The sequence below is a fragment of the Taudactylus pleione genome, unplaced genomic scaffold, assembly GCF_031769625.1.
Source record: "Taudactylus pleione unplaced genomic scaffold, aTauple2 ptg000547l, whole genome shotgun sequence".
Lineage (NCBI taxonomy): Eukaryota > Metazoa > Chordata > Amphibia > Anura > Myobatrachidae > Taudactylus > Taudactylus pleione.
The window spans coordinates 3,347,082-3,368,801 of NW_028284949.1; the positions used below are offsets into that span (position 1 = coordinate 3,347,082).

The 21,720-nt window shown below is 43.8% G+C and overlaps 1 pseudogene; it reads right to left on the reverse strand.

Annotated features, from left to right (window-relative positions):
• Positions 1 to 523: 523 nt before the first annotated feature.
• Positions 524 to 21,720, reverse strand: part of LOC148500786 (uncharacterized) — an 89,100-nt pseudogene continuing 67,903 nt past the window's right edge.

Consider the following 21,720-nt stretch of genomic DNA (forward strand, 5'->3'; position numbering starts at 1 on the left):
AATTCTACACACAATACCCCATAAAAACAACATGTAAAAAGTTTTTTTTGAGATTTTTGCAAATTTAATAAAAAAAAAACAACTAAGAAATCACATGTACATAAGTATTCACAGCCCTTAGCCTAGAGCTGTAGTGAAAAATAGGGGACACAAATTGTGTGGAGTCCCCCTAATTTTTTTCTAACTAGCACTAGGCTGTAACAGCCAGAGCAGTTGTCAATATACCACGGAGACACATAGCGTGGGGCCTGTCTGCCATAACGTCAACCAGCCCTAGACTGCTGGAACCCCTAGAGAAGTGGGGATTCCAAAAAACAATGCCCCCCCCCCCCCAAGGACAACTAGCCCTGGGTATTTCACCTGTAAAAAAATAAAAATAAATTACAGGACATACCATGCAAAGTCTTTAATTCAACCTCCCCTACACATCCCTTGTTTACCTATTTCACAATCCAAATAGATACATCATCTTTCTCTGTACTCGTCCACTTGTGTGAATTCCATTTTATAACTTTCCATAAGATCACAGAATTGTCTTCCCACCTTCGTGAAGTCTCCGATGTTTCACAAGACTTGATTTAGTTGCATAACATTTCCAACAGTCAGAGCATGAAAATGGCTTCTCACCCATGTGACTTCTCTGATGGTTGATAAGATCTGATTTGTTTCTAAAACGTTTCTCACATTAGGAACATGGAACTGGCTTCTCACCTGCATGAGATCACTTATAATCAATAAAAGCAGAACTGCATTTAAAATGTTTCCCACACTAAGAGGAAACGGCCTCTCACCTGTGCGAGTTCTCTGATGATTAACAAAATCTGATCTAGTTGTAAAACATTTCCCACATTCAGAGCATGTAAATGTATTTTCACCTGTGTGCAGATTCTGATGTCTAGAAAGACTTCCTTTGTAATTAAAACATTTCCCACACTCAGAACATGTTAACGGCTTCTCACCTGTGTGCAGTTTCTGATGTAGAAAAAGAAAAGCTTTCAGAACATGTAAATGGCTTTGCACACATGTGAGTTCTCTGAAGAGTAATAAGACTTGATTTGTTTGTAAAACATTTCTCACATTCTGAACATAAAAACGGCTTCTCACCCGTGTGAGTTCTATAATGTGAAACAAGACCTGAGTTCTGTGAAAAACACTTCCCACACTCAGAACATGGAAATGGTCTCTCGCCTGTGTGTACTCTTTGGTGTATGGCAACTTTTGATTTCTGTGCAAAACATTTCCCACACTCAGGACATGTAGACCATTTACCACCAGTGTGAGCTGTATCCGGTTTGTGTAGAGTTGGGGTAATGGGGTTTTCTCAGGAATCTTGTGCGATGTCATTATCTTCTAATTTACAATATGGAGATAAAATTAGATTTCTCCCAACACTATTTCTGACATTGCAGCCGTCTGTTGAGAATAAAATAAATGTATGGAAATAAAATCACAAAGAGAATACAATTTCTGCTATTGCAAAATACATATAAAGGACTTATGCTTGGGCCGTATGTATTACAACAGTCACCACAATAAGATGGAACATAACAATTGTATTTATACCTCCAGCTCAGACATTATGTGATGGCTTTAACACACAATAAGTAAAATTGGCCAGTCCCTGACATTCCAGAAATTCTACTTAACTCTTTTTTCCCCACAACAAAAACAAGTACAATAATGACATCTTTATGGAGGTAGTAAGGAGAGAGGGAAGGCTACACTGCAAGTGGAGAGAGGGAGGGCTACACTGCAAGCGAGAGGAGGTAGTAAGGAGGAGAAAGGGAGGGCTACACTGCAAGCGAGAGGCCAGTGCTCCACATGAGTGACAGGTAAGTGCCATCGGTGATGAGGCCAAGATAGAATATGATACCTGTAGGGTTTAAATTTAAAAATGATACTGAACTTTGGAGATTACCGTATCAATAGAAGGGGAGGGGGCAGAGGATTTCCATTTGTGGGCTATAGTAGCCTGATTGGCTAGTAAAATATGACCCAATACATAACGATCAAACTTGGGAACAGGCAGGGGATACCAGTATAACCAGGCCAGTGTCAGGTCAGGGAGGACAGGGATTTTCAAGAAGAAATTTACTTAAAAACCTCCACCCAAAATGGATATATATAATGGGCAACCCCAAAAACCATGGAATATGCCCACCACCAGGTTGCACAGCCTCCAAGCAAAACTTCAAGGACATTGGCCACATTTCATGGAACCTAACAGGAGCAGGATAAAGCCCATTAAAAGGAACTTACTCTGCATTTCAGCATGCTTAGCACATGTCAAGACGCGATAAGACATGATATACAATCCCACTGCTTGGTGATGTAGCTGCAACAAAGGTCTGCCTCCTATTGTAGTTGTACCACAGTAATCCTAATCAAAACAGGCTGTGAAAAAAAGATTCCAATATACAATTGCCTCCCCCTGGATTTATGGCAAGACAACTAACTCAGAGGTCGTGCGGGAGGCAGGTGTAAGATATTGGTGGTTTTATGTGCCTCTCTTACCGAATTCATAAACTGAAGGTACGGCCTGATTTACCCGAAGTTGGTCAAAAGATAAAAACAACTGAGGAGAGAAAATATCAGTAGTGCTGGGAAGACTGCTCGTCTGTCACAGGGATAGATTCATATCGGGTATTAAACATATGACATAAAATACAGTAATAAACCAATAAAAATGAATTGTATATCCCTAGAAAAAAAACACTGGCTATAATCTCTCATACATGCCGTATCATATAATGAGACAGTCTCATCTTAAAGGTCGAGGAGGGTGGGAGCTAATTCCACACAAAATGTGATATAGAAATGGTTTATACAACATCAGGGCCTGGAGTCGTGCCTTTAGGGAGTTGTACAATTACATATTTCACCTCCCACATGGTCCATGGGACACTCAGGCAATGCTCTTATATGTAGAGGGTATGTTGGGACCAGACAGGAAAGACGATACAGGTGAGTCAGAGTGATGGACATTGGTGCAGAACCAAAATGATACAGTTAGGATTAATAAGACTCTGACTGTCTAGAATGAATTTAATTCTTATACGGACCCAATGACCAGGCAGATTCCAAGCCAATAGCCCACCTGCTTTATTTTATATAATATAATATAACATGTATATAACATATATGGAAGGAAAAGAAATTGAACATAGGGGGGAATTCAATTAGCCGCAATAATAATGCGATAATTTAAAATATGTTACGTTATCACATCCTTTGCGGGTTATTACTGCTCATCATGGCTATGCGCGTTCACTATTTCCTGCAATCCTATTACAAAAGCCAGAATGCGGTATTCGCGATATTATTTTTTGTACATTTTGAAGCGATAAGTATAGGTAATATGGGGAAATGTGCCTGTACCCCAATAAAAGGCAAATGGATATAGGATAACAATATGATTAGTGGCCCTATTGAAAGTATTTGGGGTTCTTAAAATTTGTCAAATGGCTGTTATACGCATGTTTCTTTTTTTGTATATTCTGTTTTTATTAGAATATTTAGGAAAAAAATATTACAAGTGATATAAACATTTCACATCTGATAAACCCGAAGCAGATAATAATTAATTAATTAAATATTCGTTTTCTTAGAAAATCAGGCTAATAGCACAAATAACACAATCTTATATCAAAAAATAAATAAAGAAAATCGAAAAACAGAGAGAAAGAGAAGGACAAGAATAGAAAAGCAGAGAAGGGAAGGGAGGAGAAGAAAGAAGAAAAAGAGGGACTATCGTGTGTATAAGAGTAATAATAGTTGTTACTCTAAGGATCATAATTTATGTTGTGGATGAGGTGGAAGACATATAATTCCTATATGTATCTGAAGACTTATAGTCTAGCCAAGGCGACCAGGTATTGGCAAAGTCAGAGGGCTTATCTAGAGAGGAATATAAAATATCCTCCATTGACATAAAATAATCAAGCCTACAAAACCAGTCTTTACGTGTAGGAGGAGTAGTAGATCTCCAGAGTACAGGTATCACAGCACGAGCTGCGTTACTCAGATGGCGAAGCAGGGATTTCTTGAACTGGGATAGTGGGACCGACGAATGGTTAATTAACCAAAATTCAGGGCCTGTGGGAATGGGAAAGCCTAAAATTTGTTGAGAGATACAGATAACATCGGACCAAAAATTTGATAGTGAAGGACAATCCCACCAAATATGTCGGAGAGAACCTACAGCGGAAGAGCATCTCCAACAAGTATTGGGAACTGATGGGAACATGGAATGCAATATGACAGGATGACGATACCATCGCATTAAAATCTTATATTGTGTTTCCATAACGGTAATATAAATAGAGCTAATGTGGGTTTTAAGAAAGTAGTAAGTCACGTCTGATTCTAGGTCTCTTTCGGGACCAAATAAATTGACGGATCAGTAAAGTGAGTGATCGGAACCAAGATTCCGGAACAGCAATTGGCAACGTCTGGAGAACATAGAGCAGTTTGGGTAGTGTATTCATCTTCACCACATTAATCTTTCCCAACCACAAAAGCTGCTTCAGGTGCCATTGGGAATAATCCGAGCGGATCGAGGAAAGAAAGGGAAGAAAATTTGTTTGGAATAATTGTGACAAATTTCTAGTAAGTTTAATCCCTAAATATGTGATATGGGACGGGTGCCAGGTAAATGGGAAGGAACCTTGTAAACTCGCTATTGTAGGGGAGGGGGCAGATAAATTAAGGGCACTGGATTTTGAAAAATTCATTTTAAAATTGGATAATTTCCCGAACTTTTCAAATTCCAACATCAAGTGTGGTAAAGATATGACCGGTTGAGAAATAATAGCTAGGAGATGATCAGCAAATAATGCGAGTTTATATTCTATCCCGCCAACCTGAACGCCTGAAATATGAGGGTTGATTCTAATAGACCTCGCCAAGGCTTCCATGCAAAGCACAAAGATTAGCGGGGATAGTGGGCATCCCTGTCGAGTGCCATTACTTATTAAAAAGGGATCTGATAAGGTGCCATTGACCCTCACTCTAGCTGATGGAGACTCATATAGGGCTAAAACCCTCTGTATAGCGAGAGGACCCAATCCCACGTGTCCGAGAACAGATCTCATAAATAGCCAACTAATCCTATCAAACGCTTTTTCAGCGTCAGTTGATAGAAGAATGGTAGGTACATTTGTCTGAGACACTAACTGAATCAGGTTGAGAATTTTAGTTGTATTATCACGAGCTTCTCTGCCCCTGACAAACCCTACTTGATCATTGTGAACCAATTGTGGGAGAAGTGGATGTAATCTATTGGCTATGAGTTTGGCGTATAATTTAAGATCAACGTTAAGGAGTGAAATGGGTCTGTAGCTCGGACACAGGGAGGGGTCCTTGCCTGATTTAGGGATTACAGAAATATATACTTCTAAAGATTGTCTAGAAAACTGAGAGTCTGCGGAAATTGTGTTAAAGGCATTTAAAAGCATAGGGGCGAATTTATCCTTAAAAGTGTTATAGTATGCGGTGGTTAGACCATCTGGGCCCGGGCTTTTACCTGAAGGGGAAGAAGATAAGACAGAATCGAGTTCTTTCATTGTGAAGGGAAGCTCTAGGGCGTCTCTATCTGAAGGAGACAAGGTGGGAAAGGTGGCTGTGGAGAGGTAGTTTAATATGTCATGGGAAGAAACAGGAGGTGATGATGTAGAAGAGGAACCCGCCAGGTTATAGAGAGTCGAATAATATTGTCGAAAACAGGAAGCAATTTTAGATGACAATGAATGCGAAGAGCCTGAACTATCTTTAATAGTTGAGATAAATCCAGAAGCTCGCTGAGTCCTCAAAGCCCGTGCTAGAAGCTTCCCTGGCTTATTACCCCACTGATAAAACCGGCTCCTACATTTCCGTAAAGATAACTTTATGTTGTCGGAAAGTAACCTATTAAGTTTCGCACGAGCCTCCGACAATTTCAAATAAATATCGCCAGATAGAGATGATTTATGTGAAGTCTCCAGTAGATTGATATGCTGGAGTAAAGTCGAGATCTGTGCAGGTTTCCGTTTCTTAATGTAAGAGCCGAGTTGAATAAATTTGCCTCTAATTACACATTTATGAGATTCCCAGATAGTAACCCGTGAAACTTCGTGAGTTACATTAAAGGCAAGATAGTCCGAGAGAGCCGTGTCAACTTCTGTCTTACAATAGGGATCTTGTAATAGGGATTCATTAAGCCGCCAAGACCACTGACCGAGAGAAAACCCAGGTAATGTCAATGTTAAAGAAACAGGGGCATGATCCGACCACGTGATGGGACCAATATTGGCGTCAGCGAGCAAATGGAGATGTCTGTGACTCAAAAATAAATAATCCAAACGAGAGTATGTCTTGTGGGGGTTGGAATAGAATGAATAGTCACGACCTGTGGGATGCAAAATTCTCCAGGAGTCGGCCAGCTGGTGATCATGGAAACTCTGTTTAACCTGTCTATACTTAGCCTGTGAGAAACGAGGGGAATTAGAAGAAACATCAAGTATAGGATCCATAGTCCAGTTAAGGTCTCCCCCTAAAATTATAATACCCTTTAACCGAGAATCAAGCTGGTCTAGAACAGATTTCAGAAAGCTATGTTGTGCCTGATTAGGGGCATATACATTAATAAACGTAAAGTCCTGGTGAAAAAGTTGACAAGTAATTACAAGTACTCTATCTGGAATCAGCTTATAAGTTTTAACATCGGAAATGGGTAATCGTTTTGAAAAAAGAATCGCAACTCCCTTAGATTTCCCTTCAGGACTATTACTAAAGAACACCGTAGGATAATGACGGTCAAGAAGGGAAGGGGAACGAACCCCAGATTTAAAATGAGTTTCCTGAATCATAGCTACGTCGACTTTATCTGCCCATAAAGAGCGTAAAAGCTTAGATCTTTTTTCAGGGATATTTAGACCTCGAGCATTAATGGAGGAAACAATAAGCTTGGCAGCTGTAGTCATTTGAGAAGATTTGTAGGGAAGTATGGTAGTGGTCCCTGGGAGAAAGAGAGGGAAAGAAAAGCAGGGGAAAACGAAAGGCAAAAGAAGACAAAAAAAAGAGAAAAAACAAGAAAGCAAAAAAATACAACATTATACAACATCAAGAACATTAGAATTCCCGCGTCTGAGACAGTGGAAAATTTATAATAAACCAATATCTCAGTAAATGGTAACATAGATAGCGGGTTGGGGGTCATAGGGGGTCATAGTCAAACGCAGTCTTAATATAAAACAAAGATACATTTAAACAGTGACATCTTGGCAATAGAAAAGACAATTGCGGATACTAAATATCTATAAACTAGAAAATGTTAGTAAGATTGGGATTAGAACATGAAAACATGTAACTACAGTGAGGGTAATCAATCGTCTCCGAAATGTAGAACCAGAAACAAATAATCGAGACCTACAAGACCATATTGGCATAGTCAGTGTGATCAAAATAAATCACAAATTTAGATATTACATCCAAAATTATTTTCTAGGGTATGAATATGATAATAAATCTGAACATAGTAGAAAACATTAAGCTTGTAGCAAAAATATACTATCAGGAAAAAACCTCAAGTGTCCTCCAATTCAGGCGGATGAGGATGAGTTTTCAATCGTCTTCTGGAATGTTGAACCGAACGCCAAGAAGGGTGGGCCTCTGAGCGGGGAGGTAAGACAAATTGGGCCAGAGGATCTTTCCATTCAGGCGTTTCAACAAGTGGTAGTCCTAGCATAGAGCAGAACACTGGAAGATCTGAGGGAGTATGAAGAAGATGTGTTTTACCGGAGAAAGTAACCTGAAGATGAAACGGAAAGCCCCATCAGTATTTCAATTGCCTCTTGCGGAGTTCGTCAGTTAGCGGTTTTAAGGCTCTGCGAAGTTGAAGGGTATGCCAAGATAAGTCTTGATATATGTGGATAGTCTCTCCATTGAAGTCGACACCCTCCAATTGCCTGACTTTACGCATAATCTCATCTTTTTGGGAAAAATAGTGCAAGCGACAGATTACATCCCTTGGCTTATCAGATGAAAGACCTCGGGGACGTAAAGCCCGATGAGCTCTGTCGAAAACAATTTTATCATGCGGGTCATGGCCGAGGATTTCATTGAAAATTTTAGTGAGGGCGTCGATAATGTTAGGAGGTTGGACATCTTCGGGAAGGCCTCTGATGCGGATGTTATTTCGTCTCCCTCTGTTATCTAGATCACCCACCCTGGATTTTAGAGATTGCAGTTCAGCGGACTGTGATGAGATGATATCTGTCAACTTAGATAGTGTTGTGTCCGTAGATTCTTGAGTCTCTTCCAATGACGTGAGATGATCTGAAAGTAAAGACAAGTCCCGTTTAACAGACGCCATTTCCTGCCTGATGGTAGTTTGTAGGTCCTGTTTGGAGGCAGTATCTTGATGTATGTCAAGATTTCTTTAATCTCGCTGCCCAGTTTGGAAGAGGATTGAAGGGCGGAATCCTCAACTGAGGAAGGGCTTGGCGGGTTAGACGAATTTGAAAGCGAATCAGATGGATTGAGTGCAGGAACTTCTTTGGAGGGGGTAGGGAGAAGGAAGGGTCTCAGGTCCGATTGAGAGGAATAATTTCGGGGACGAGGGTCCTCCCTCTTTTGAGCAGATTTTTTATCTTTGCCCATGATCAGAGATGATAAAATAATATGAAGGCAAAGTGAGCATGCGGAATGTAATACTTAAAAAGACGTCACATAGAGAGACTGCAAATGAGCACAGAACCCCCGAGGCGGCTGGCTAGGTATTCATGTTGAAAGCCAATATCACATTTTCAATGAAGCTAGTATCAGAGTCTCGAGTAATTCCGTATATTAATATAGAAGTATATGAGGTATGTATAGCCAAAAGAAAACCTTCAATATTTTAAATGGGAGTGATTGGTATTAGTAAGGGAGGACTTGTAGAATGTATAAATTGTGGTTATAGCTGTATACCACAAGGTGGCACCAAATCCTCAATTAGGGAGAAGTAGAATTGGGAGACTTGAGAGAAGCTGGTATTTAATTCCCCTGGAATGAACAGCTGGCTGAGATATTAGTAATTGAAAACACCAGAGCAATGGAGCATTAACACTCACCAGTGGTGTCAGGGAACCAGCAGGACCTCAGGAGCATCCCATCCGGACCCCTCCAGCAGCCATCAGTTGTCTCAAGGTCGTGCCCAGTTAACTTCACGACTGGGTGCAGGACACAAGGGCAACACTAAATGTACTGCCTCTAATCTACCCAGAGATGCCGGCAGCAGTCCCAGCTGAGCAGCCAGGCGGTAGCAGCAGGGAGTCGGATGCCGCTTCCAAGGGAGGGTGACTTGATGCAGGAGACAGACAGTCGCAGCCTCAACTGAGCGGCAATAACAGGGATCCGGAAGCCGCCTCCGAGAGCGAGCGGTGCGACACGGGGGAGCCAGGAGCAGTGATCTCAGCCGGACAGCAGCAGCACAAAGCCAGAAGCCGCACTCGAGGGCGGGCGGTGAGAAGGGAGAGACCCGGATTCAGCGTCCCCAGTCCAGCAGCCGGGCGGTGGCGGCGGCCGGGACCTGGCGTCCACGTCAGAGAGGAAGCGGCGAGGAGCAGGATATCCGGAAGCAGCGGCGGCAGCAGCAGGGAGCCGGAGGCCGCGTTCGAGGGCAGGCGGAGATCGCGGCCAGGAGGACCAGTCTGGGGTCACTCCTCTCCACCAAGGTAAGTGTAGGCAGCCAGGGGTCCACGGGAACTGCAAGGAACCACCAGGGGTACACGATGTGGGAAGGGTGGCTAGCAGGGTGCCGGAGCCTCTCTCTGGGTTAGGTGAGAAATTGAGTCCCAGGCCTTGAGGGAGCAGTTAGGCCGCAGACCGCAAAATCACACAAAGTGGTTCCCGACTCTGCTGAGCCCAGTTCCTCTGGTCTCAGGTGGGCGTCTGGGGGTGGTGGACACCCCTCGAGTCCAGGGGGATGTCAACAGCGGGTCAATTTGACTCTGTAGCTCAGGAGCCGATGTGACTTACATCTGTTCCCTAGACCAGCCAGGCCACGCCCCCCATACGCATGTTTCTAACACACTGACCTAATGATAGAAAGTGTTTTTTGGCAAAGTAATTGTTCTTTTTAAATTGGGGGTACATAAAATGTCTAAAAAGTTTATATGTTTGTGTCATTTAAAAGCTCTAACATCAACCTGCAATCTTAAAAACACATGTCCCACTCATACAGCACCCCCATATACCTGTCACACTCATACAGCACCCCCATATACCTGCCCCTCATACAGCACCCCCATATACCTGTCCCACTCATACAGCACCCTTATATACCTGTCCCATTCATACAGCACCCCCATATACCTGTCCCACTCATACAGCATCCCCATATACCTGTCCTCATACAGCACCCACATATACCTGTCACTCATACAGCACCCCCATATACCTGTCCCACTCATACAGCACCCCCATATACCTGTCCCACTCATACAGCACCCCATATACCTGTCCCACTCATATAGCACCCCCATATACATGTCCCACTCATACAGCACCCCCATATACCTATCCCACTTATATAGCACCCCCATATACCTATCTCACTTATATAGCACCCCCATATACCTGTCACACTCATACAGCACCCTCAAATACCTGTCACACTCATACAGCACCCCCATATACCTGTCTCACTCATACAGCACCCCCATATACTTGTCACACTCATACAGCACCCCCATATACATGTCCTACTCATACAGCACCCCCATATACCTATCCCACTTATATAGCACCCCCATATACCTATCCCACTTATATAGCACCCCCATATACCTGTCACACTCATACAGCACCCCCATATATCTGTCACACTCATACAGCACCCCCATATACCTGTCACACACATACAGCACCCCCATATACCTGTCACGCTCATACAGCACCCCCATATATCTGTCACGCTCATACAGCACCCCCATATATCTGTCACACTCATACAGCACCTCCATATACCTGTCACACTCATACAGCACCCCCATATACCTGTCACACTCATTCAGCACTCCCATATACCTGTCCCACTCATACAGCACCCCCATATACCTGTCCCACTCATACAGCACCCCCATATACCTGTCCTCATACAACACCCCCATATACCTGTCCCACTCATACAGCACCCCCATATACTTGTCCCACTCATTCAGCACTCCCATATACCTGTCTCACTCATACAGCACCCCCATATACCTGTCCTCATACAACACCCCCATATACCTGTCACACTCATACAGCACCCCTATATACCTGTCACACTCATACAGCACCCCCATATACCTGTCACACTCATACAGCATCCATACATACGGCGATGCTATTATTAGCATCAAGCGATCGCATATTATTAGCATCATGCGATCGCATATCTCACCATACCCCATACACACATTAAATACGCACAGTTGCACTGTTAACACCATACGCACATTAGCGACTGCATAATAACCTGCGTACGAACGCTGTTTATTAGCTTCATGCGTACGCATCTTCCCCAAATTAAAAGTCCTCACTACATAAATACAGACAGTCACTAAAACATACAAAGGGATCAACCCTGCAAAACATGTACCATGATGAACTTTAACTAGCATCCTTTCCCAAACCCCTAATACTCATACACTGCACACTTACATAAGAGGTTCCATAGCTCCAAAGTGTAATATCTAAGGTTTATTCATTTATTACTAATGTTGTGAAATAAAGATTATTTGATATCTAAGGTTTAGTACATGATAAGCAAACCGTGTTTGGTGTTGTACTGATCTACTCTGTGGCAACAGCTTTCCGGTGTCATCAGAAGATTGCAACATGCATTTGCAACTTAAGGACTGTAGACAGTTAAAATGTACTATGTAATATTAGCAGCTTAGATTTGCATGCAGCGGGAAAAAGGAGACGAAAGGCTGTTGGAGGCTGACCTGTGTCCATTTGAATCGACCTGTTAAATGTCCTGTAACAGAAGCACCGTGACGGAGAACCAATGGAATCATACCAAACTTGCCTATTGTATTGCCTATCCCTGTAAGGGTATATATGTGCTCTCAGATCCCAAACGGGAGTCTTCTTGCTGATGCTGTTGACGGAGGTTTCTTGTTGATACCGGTATCTGGTCCCAGAGCGCGTGAGTATGTAATAACTGTACCTTGGGTCTGTATGATTTATTTGCGCTAAATTGTCTTTAGATCACAGCGTGTAACCTACTGTTTTTATGTTGAATAATAACCTTTTGTGCTTTGGAAACACATTCAAAGTCTGAAGGCATTTATTTACTGTATGACTCATTACGCTAAATAGCGATAATTCTAGAAGGTATAGGCAGGATTTAGAAGGTATAGGCAGGATCGTATAGAGGTTTAGAAGGTATAGGCAGGATCGTATAGAGGTTTAAACCCAGTATCGTTAGTTGGGGGCTCGCAGTGCTAATCACGCAAACCTGTCTGTAACACTCGGTATCGAACTCTCAGCAAAAGGGTGGAGGCACCTGACAGGAGAAAGCATTGTGCATTCGGAATCTGTTACCACCGTTGTTGCTGAGAGTGCGCTATCTGTTACTGTGACTTTAGGAACGCTGATTGAGAATCCAGGGACGGGGGAGGAAAAAGTTTATTTTCCTTCGTCGATAGGTTTTTTTTCCGTTTTTGTTTTATGTGTTAAAAAGGGGTAGTCGCATGCAGCTAAGTTGCAATATAGCGTAAGAGTCATAATATCGTTGTGTAGTAGTCACATTATTGTGTATGCGACTATTCGCACAATAGCGTATCCGTATTTCCGGTCTTGCTGCCACATGTTTTAAACAAAGCCGTTGAGATTACATTATCTATTGTTTCCAATAACTGGGTTAACGTGTATTTTTCTGCGCAGGAAAAAAGTGTGTAACTGAGTATTTGTTTAGGGTGTAACACGGGTCCTAAATGTTAAGGGTATCGCAGGACCCTTAAGTGCTAGGCGTAACGAGCAGCCTAGCAACTCGGTAGCAGCTTACCGTTTACTTTACACAAAGCAGGTGTATGGGTTGTTATTTTTGTTAGGGTTCGGCTCTCAGTGTGATTGCAGTATTCAGTAATCGGTTAGGCTTATTTGAGCACTGTAATTGAACCGCATAGTTTTGGCTAAACTGTGATTGTGAACTGGTGAGAGGGTGGACGAAATCAACTTGAAAACAAAGGGTATAATATGGCCCCCTAGCGGTTGAAAGGTAGTCAAAAAGGGATTTCTGCGTGGGAGCAGCTTTTCTTCCATAGGTGAGTGGAGGTGTCTAGAGGTCTTCCATAGGGTTTGTGGATACGCCATTTTTCCAAGACGTCCACAGGTAAGTGAAAGTATCTTGACTGTCTTTCACCAGTTTAAATTTTTATTGAAAAACGTAGGAGTTGTCCCAGGGTGGGAGCCACGCAAACAGTAGAGATGTTAGACAATGATGTGCTGCTAATGGAAGTGCCGCTTGGATCGGCATGCCGTATAATGCATACTAAGTATGGTGCTTATGCAATTAGGTACTGTGATGTATGGTTTAAGATGACGATAAAGAGTGTAAGACCGTTTCCCAGAATTGGTAGTTTTCATAAGGATGTATTGAACAATGTCCGAGACCACATCAGTCTGGTGTGTTCTCGAGTGAAAAAGGTAAAATATAATGAATGTTTAAAATTGTGGCAGCATGAAGGGGATGCGTGGCTTAAAGGTGTGCAAGCGACGCAAACTAGCGTTGCGAACGCATTACCAGAAAGTACACCCTATGCGGACGGGGGTGCAGGTACAGTTGTTGAAAAAACCCATAAAAATGTAACAAGTAATTTGTACCCTCTCTTAAGTAACCATAAGGAAAATGTTTATGATGTGGATAATGAGCCTATTGTTATGTCTGCCATTTCCCATGCTGTACACATGTTAGATGCTCTACCACGGCAAGCACAAGTGGTGCCACCATCTTCATCAGTGATAGTACAGGAAGTGTTAACATCCACTGCACCCATAGAGGAAGTTGTTAACCCTATACGTAGCAGTAATAGACTAAACCCCCAGCCAGGTAATAAGGTCAAAAGTAGCAGTGCGGCCGGTCTGCATCCCATCTAGACAACAACTGTTCCGAATGGGAATGCAGATGCGAACGGAGTAGTGCCCACAAGGGAAGTAGTAATGCATTGTCCTTGGACAAGAGCGGAGCTAAATTACATAATGAATGATTTCCCCGATCCCAAAAAGGAATTAGCCAAATGTCAAAGATTTTTGAAAAATTTGGGTAGTTCTCCCGAGCCAACCAATAAAGATTGGCGAGTGGTGTTAAGGGCCTGTCTACCACGCAATACCGACGTGACAAAATTTATCACGGATTGTGTATTGGATGGAGGTGTTCCCTTAACAGACGAAATTAACCAAGGTAACATTTCCCGTATTGTAACTCAATTAGGGATATATTTTCCAGTAGTAGTTAACTGGAGCAAAATTTTCACCATAAAACAAAAAGACAGTGAATCTGCAGAAGATTATTGTAACCGGGCTCTGCAGGCTATCACCCAGTACACTGGGTTAGAAGATATTAAAGGTAGCACTCACCACAGGGGAATGATTGTCACTGTACTCATGGATGGTTTTAAAGAGAACCTAAAGATCCGGGTTCAGACCTCACAGCCTGGCTGGAGGGGAGTCACTGTAGACACCCTCATAGAATCCGCAATTGAACATGACAAGAACATCTCTAAAAAGAGAGAGACCCAGAGTGAGAATCTAATGGCTGTCAGTATTCAAGCTCTAGAAGGAATGACGGTAACATCACAGCCAGCATCCACACCTGCACCTGAACAGTTACACGTCCTCACTAATCCTACACCACCGCAAACACAGCCTTACCCCACTTATCACACACAACCACAATTCCCGTACTATCCACAAACCCCATATTTCCCACAATATCCTCTCCCTCAATATCCTTACCCATACCCACCACCTTTCCCTCCTGCTCAACCCACACAACAATCCTTTCATCCACCCCACCCACGAAAGTGTTTTAATTGCAACCAGCCAGGACATGTAAGTAAGAACTGTACTTTATTGGAGAGTGGGAGCCAACGCTAGGGGTTAGGTCATACCTGTAGTCTACAGATAGTCAGGTTAACGGGAAGTACCAGGGAAGAACCGGTAATGATGGTTGATGTAGCTGGTACTAAATATCCTTTTCTTGTAGACACACGGGCGACCAGGTCAGTGATAAAATCTCCCGTAAATTTACAGGTAACCAACGAGACAGTACCAGCAATGGGCGTAACGGGTAAAGTGCAACATTATCCTTTAACAAAATCCGCAGAGGTCACTATCGGGCCATTGCATACCAGGCATTCATTTCTGCTGGCAGCGGCAGCCCCTACTAACCTACTGGGAAGGGATTTGTTATGTAAAATGGGATGTGTCATATACTGTACCCCTGATGGTGTATTTTTAGATATCCCAAAGAGAGTTGCGCACGAGGTGAGGGATATATTGGACACTCCCCAAAGGATAATGTACCACTCTACCGGTTTAAGTTAAAATCGATCTCAGGTAGATCAAATATTATCCCAAATTCCAGATTCACTTTGGACCAAGGATGGACAGGACACTGGATTAATGGCAAACGTAAGTCCCATAATGGTAAATTTAAAAAGTGGTAGGCAAGCTCCAAAAATTCCCCAGTACCCACTAAAACAGGAGGTAGATATAGGGGTTTATCCCATAATTGAGCGATTATTACAACAGGGAATTTTAGGCCCTCATTCAGAGCCACTCGCTAGCGGCAGTACGCTCGTTCCGAGCGATGTTCGCACATCTGCGCATGCGTACGGATCGTTATACGCATGCGCGAACCAGTCAGTGCGGCCGAAATTCATGTGCTCGCAATATAGCGAATGCCTGCTATTTTGAGTGACAGAATGAGGCGTATGTGGGTGGTAACAGGGGAAGGTGCTTGAAAATGGGGAGTGGAGATCCGAACGCAGGCGTGCTTAAAGGTCAAAACGGGCGTTTTATGGGTGTGCATAATTAATACAGCAGCGTCATTGACCACGTCACTGGGTTATTTTAAAGCCAGAACTGCTCGCAAGATTGTGGTAGCAAAAACCAACCACAAGAATAGCGAGCAGTTCATACGCTGTACGATGTACTCGATTAATCTAATAAATAGCGGACATGACGTATGGTGCGTGCGGCCAGGGGGCGTTTTTATCAAAAAAACGAGCGTATGTTTTGCTCGCTCGTTCAGACTTAGAGGTGGGAACAGACTGCAATTTGCGAACGGATCATTTGAATAGCCACCCCTTGTTTTTGAACGAACGACCACAAATAGCGAACGGCTCTGAATCAGGCCCTTAGTTCGTACAGACAGTGTAGCCAACAGTCCCATCTTTCTGGTAAAGAAGAGTGGTGGGAGGGGTTATAGGTTGGTACAAGGCCTTAGAGGTGTTAATAAGGTGGTAGAGAGCCAATTTCCCGTAGTGCCAAATCCAGCTGTCATTCTCATGCAAATCCCGCCAAATGCAACCCACTTCACTGTCATTGACCTCTGTTCTGTTTTCTTCTCTGTGCCTCTTCATCCTGACTGTCAGTACATATTCGCTTTCACATACAGGGGTGTACAATACACATGGACACGATTGCCCCAAGTTTTCATAGACAGCCCCAGTATCTTTTCCCAGGCCTTGCACGACTGTTTACAATCTTTTCAACCTGCCAATGGGTCTGTTCTAATACAATATGTAGACGATTTATTGCTATGTTCTGATTAGTTTATGTCATGTTTAAATGATACTAAACTTTTGTTGCTTCATCTCTCGAAAACAGGACACAAGGTTGCTAAGGACAAACTATAGCCGTGCCAAGCCAGAGTTAAATACTTAGGACATTGCCTAACCCAGGGGTTACGACATCGAACTACTGATCGAATCCAGGCCATACAGAACATGACACTGCCGCAGAACCAACAGCAAATTTGTACCTGCTTGGGAATGTGTGAATACTGCAGAATGTGGATCCCAGGTTTTTCTATTTTGGCCTTGCCATTACAGGACTTAGGACTTCATTCAGAGTCGGTCTAAGCGGCCGCACGGTCGTACAGAAAAAGAGGCCGGATATGCAAATGATTCCCTCGCAAGTTGCGACCCTAAGTTCGGATCGTTAGCTGGTCGACCAAGGGGTTGATGCGGTCGGACCGCTAAAAATACGCCCACATGTCGTACGCATAGCACGTCATCTCCGGCTACATAAGGATTAAACACGAGCATCGACAGCCATCGGAACTGGACGTAGAGCTAAAGGTTGACCTGACCCTCTCTTAAGCTCTACGATCATTTCAGTGTAAAACCTCCCATGTCACGTGTGCCATGACACTACTTTGTAATTTATGCACTCCCAGAAAATGCTGTTCGCATAATGAGGCACGCCTGCGTTCGGATCTCCACTCCCCCGTTTTCAAGCACCTTCCCCTGTTACCACCCACAAACGCCTCAATCTGTCACTCAAACTATGTACCTGGCTGTGTTCAAGGAGAGAGAAATTTCTGATCGTAGCGGCTAGTTTGCGCAAGCGCATTGCGAACTTTGCGCATGCGCAGTATAGCGAACATCGGTGGGTACGACCGTGCGGCCGCTTCGACCGACTCTGAATGAGGTCCTTAGTCTCTTCCTCAAAGCCCGACCGTGTCATACACACAGAGGAATCAGAGCAGGCTTTCCTTAATCTTAAGGATAGTCTGACAAAAGCACCTGCATTGGGAATACCTGATTATGAAAAACCTTTTGATTTGTATTGTACGGAAGCCGATGGTTGCGCAGCAGGTGTCCTCACACAAAAACATGGTGATGCCAGTAGGCACGTAGCATACTACAGTGCACAATTGGACACTGTGGCAAGATCACTCCCAACGTGTTTAAGAAGTGTAGCAGCAACTGCTCTATTGGTCAGTAAGAGTGAGGTTGTGGTACTAGGCCATGATATGATTGTCTATACTCCCCATGCTGTATCTGCTCTGCTGAACTCTGCCCAAACCAGACACGTCTCTTCGGCTAGATTTACCAAGTGAGAACTAGCTCTAATAGTCCCTGCAAACATCACTGTTAAACGATGCAGTACGTTAAACCCAGCAACGTATTTACCATATGTGCAATGTGATGCACAAAGGGTGGAGGGAGACGGGTTGCTGGCGGGAAGTGAGTTCAGCGGACATAGTGATGCACATGATTGTATGGAATATCTGAACCAGACCTGTACTGCTAGACCTGACATACGTGACACACCTTTAGAGAATGTGGATGTGACATTTTACATGGATGGGAGTTGTCATAGACAAACAGACACAGGTGAATTATGTACAGGTTATGCTGTTGTAAATGACACAGACATCATAGAAGCTGGACCCCTTGGTCCTCCTCACTCAGCCCAGGTGGCGGAGTTAGTAGCACTTAAAAGAGCATGTGAATTGGCAGCAGGCAAATCTGCTAACATTTACACTGACTCTAGGTATGCGTTCAGAGTGGTACACGATTTCGGAGCTCTATGGCGTCTGAGAAATTTTAGGACAGCAGCAGGCACACCAGTTGCACATTCCAGACATATAAAACAATTACTAAAAGCAATTCAACTGCCCAAAATGGTGGCAGTAATTAAGTGTAAAGCCCATACATGTGAGGATGATCCGGTGTCACTGGGCAACAACAGAGCAGATGAAGCTGCAAAATGGGCAGCAGGGTTAAAAATGAATGTACTAACAGAACAAATTAAGGCCCTGATTCAGACCCACTCGCGAGCGGCTGTCCGCTCGCAAGTGGGTCGATGTTCTGCACTGAGCATGCGCACGACGGAGGGAGCTCCGTCGTGAGCATGCGCCAGACGCGACGAGCGAAGGACTGTCCTTCGCTCGTTCTGTCTGATCAAAGGGGGCGTGCTGTGGATGTTGATTGACAGCACATCCCCTTTGGTGGGCGTCCCGGGGGCGTGCCTCCCTGACGGGGGCGTTCCTAAGGGAACGCCTCCCGTTAGAAGCCGGCCCACTGACATCACTAGTGATGTCAGTGGGAGTGATTTTGGCTCTGATAGAGCCAAAATCACTCCGGGCCTTGCGGTTAAAAACCTCAACCGCAGGCTCCGGCACGCAGTTTCGATGGTCGCGATGGTCAAGACCATCGCGGCCATCAAACTGCACGCTCGTATAGGCTGTGGGTGGTGACCCACAGCTATACGAGCGTCCAGGAGGACGCTCCATAGTTATGGAGGACGGCCCTCATTCAGAGCGTGCGCTCTGCTCAGAGCGTACGGCTCTGTATGAGGGCCTATGTCTTTTCAAACAATTGATATGCTGAAATTAATTGAGATGCAAAACGTGTTCTACCCAGGAAAAGTCAGTCTGGAAGTCCAAGGGATGTGGGCAAGAGTCCTCTGGACTCTGGAGGGACGGACAAGGTAAGCCAGTAGCTCCCAAGGCATATTACCCCAGCCTGGCTGAGGCAGCGCACGGTCTGACTCACTTGGGAAAGCAAGGTATGTGCAAATTGGTGAGAGCATACTGGTGCGCACCGGGTTTCTCTTCTCAAGCGGAAAAGAGAGCAATGTCCTGTCTGACCTGCTTGAGGAAAAACATTGGGAAAACGATCCCTACCAAACCATCTCACATTCCACCGACTGACGGACCTTTCCAGGTAATACAAATTGATTTCATCCAATTACCACCCTGCAGGAATCTCAAGTATGTATTAGTGTGCACTGATGTGTTTTCCATTTGGGTTGAGGCCTACCCAGCGGCCACTAATACTGCTGCATTTACTGCCAAGAAAATTGTACAGGAGTTTGTATGCAGATACGGTATCCTTAAAATTATCGAGAGTGACAAGGGTACTCATTTCACAGGTGATGTTTTTCAAAATATGTGTAAACTGATGGGTATTAATAGTCGACTTCACACCCCCTACCGACCGCAAGCTAGTGCCAAGGTAGAGAGGATGAATGGGACTATTAAAAATAAACTAAGTAAAATCATGGCAGAGACTGGACTAGGATGGCCGGAAGCATTACCGTTGGTCCTGCATTGCATAAGGACCACTCCTAGACCTCCTCTAAATCTGTCCCCCTTTGAAATACTGTTTGGTAGACAACCTCATTTGTTATTATAAGTCCGCAGGAAGATTTGAAAGGTAACAACGAGGTAACCGTAAAGTATCTTAAATCAATGAGTAAACAGTTAAAACAGCAACAGCAGAAACTGAAATTGTTGTCACATGATATGCCTGAAACTAACTGTCATGATGTTGAACCTGGAGAATGTTATGATCAGAAATTTCTTGCATTCAGGTTGTTTGACCGATCGTTGGGAGGGTCCATATCAGGTGTTGCTGACGAGTACCACCTCTTTGAAGGTGGCCGAGAGAGATACCTGGGTCCATTCCACTCAATGCAAAAAGATCAACAAACCGGTAGAGAAACAAGGCGGAGACAAGGCTGATAACGTGGACCTGTCGATCGCGAGCTTGTTCCAGGAGGATTAAAAGGTTGTAGTGAGATACTTGAGCTAAAGAAATTTGCAGGCCCTTGCTGCGGCGATGGACTGGTCTGCTGTGTTCATTTTTATATTCCCTTCCAGAGTTTCCATCATCCTGGTTTGTCCGGGGATATCTGGTTTCTGTGACGGGGGACTGATAGAGGAGATGGGAGCTGATGGCAGTGCTGATGGAGTGGAGTCAAGAGGAGGAGCGCTATGCCAATCAGGGGAGTGTCTGACCAATCTTAGTACTGTAATTGTTAAGAGATCTGCTGTTTTGGATACTCGGGGACAGTGTGAAGGTCTATCGTCTGAAGATTATTGTATGTGTGAGTTCTGTGTGTCCGTAATTGTCAACCTAAGCATAATCAATATTGGGGTGGGTATTCTTTAGAGGATTATCCCACCATGGTGGGCAGAATTTTGAACCAAACTGACTGTTGGGTGTGCTCTCATGTGCCCCAAGGACAACATAATGTAGGATTAGAGCCATTCCCATTAAATGTCTCTGAAATTATAGAATCACAAAGAGGGCATGAACTAGATGGAAATTTCTTAAGTCCAAACCACCTAATTTTAAACTCCACCAGTACCAAGTAGATAAATCACTTTCATGTTTAAACATCACCAACTCCAATGAACCAGGAAGTTGGGAGGTGACTAGGAATAATCAGACGATGGCCTTCTCACAAAGAGCTGACCGTGAGCCTATGAATTATGAATTGTTACGTACAATTAGGTCAGGTGGAAGACACTTCCGATATAAATATACACTAAGAAACACCAAAGAAATGATTGGTAGAGTACCAGAAGGGTATTGTGCCAAGATATTACAACGAGAAACTTGTATGAGTCAAATGGGAGAACCTGAAGTAGGATCACTTGCTAGGGAAGTGTGTGGGTTATTGATGTTTACCATCCCTTATGTTCTCCCTGATGATGTATATTTTATATGTGGAACGAAAGCATATAAGTGGCTCTCCCCGAGTTCCGAAGGTTTGTGTTACCTGGGAAGAGTAGTCCCAGAGGTTATGACCCTCACACATGTTGAAATGCTTGGTATTCATAAAAACACACCATCACCATATCTTCACACATAGTATGAACACAGAGACAAAAGGAATATGATACCTGGTGATGTGCATAAAGCCACTCAGTTAATTAGTGAGACAACTGGCTTTCAAGTTTTAGTA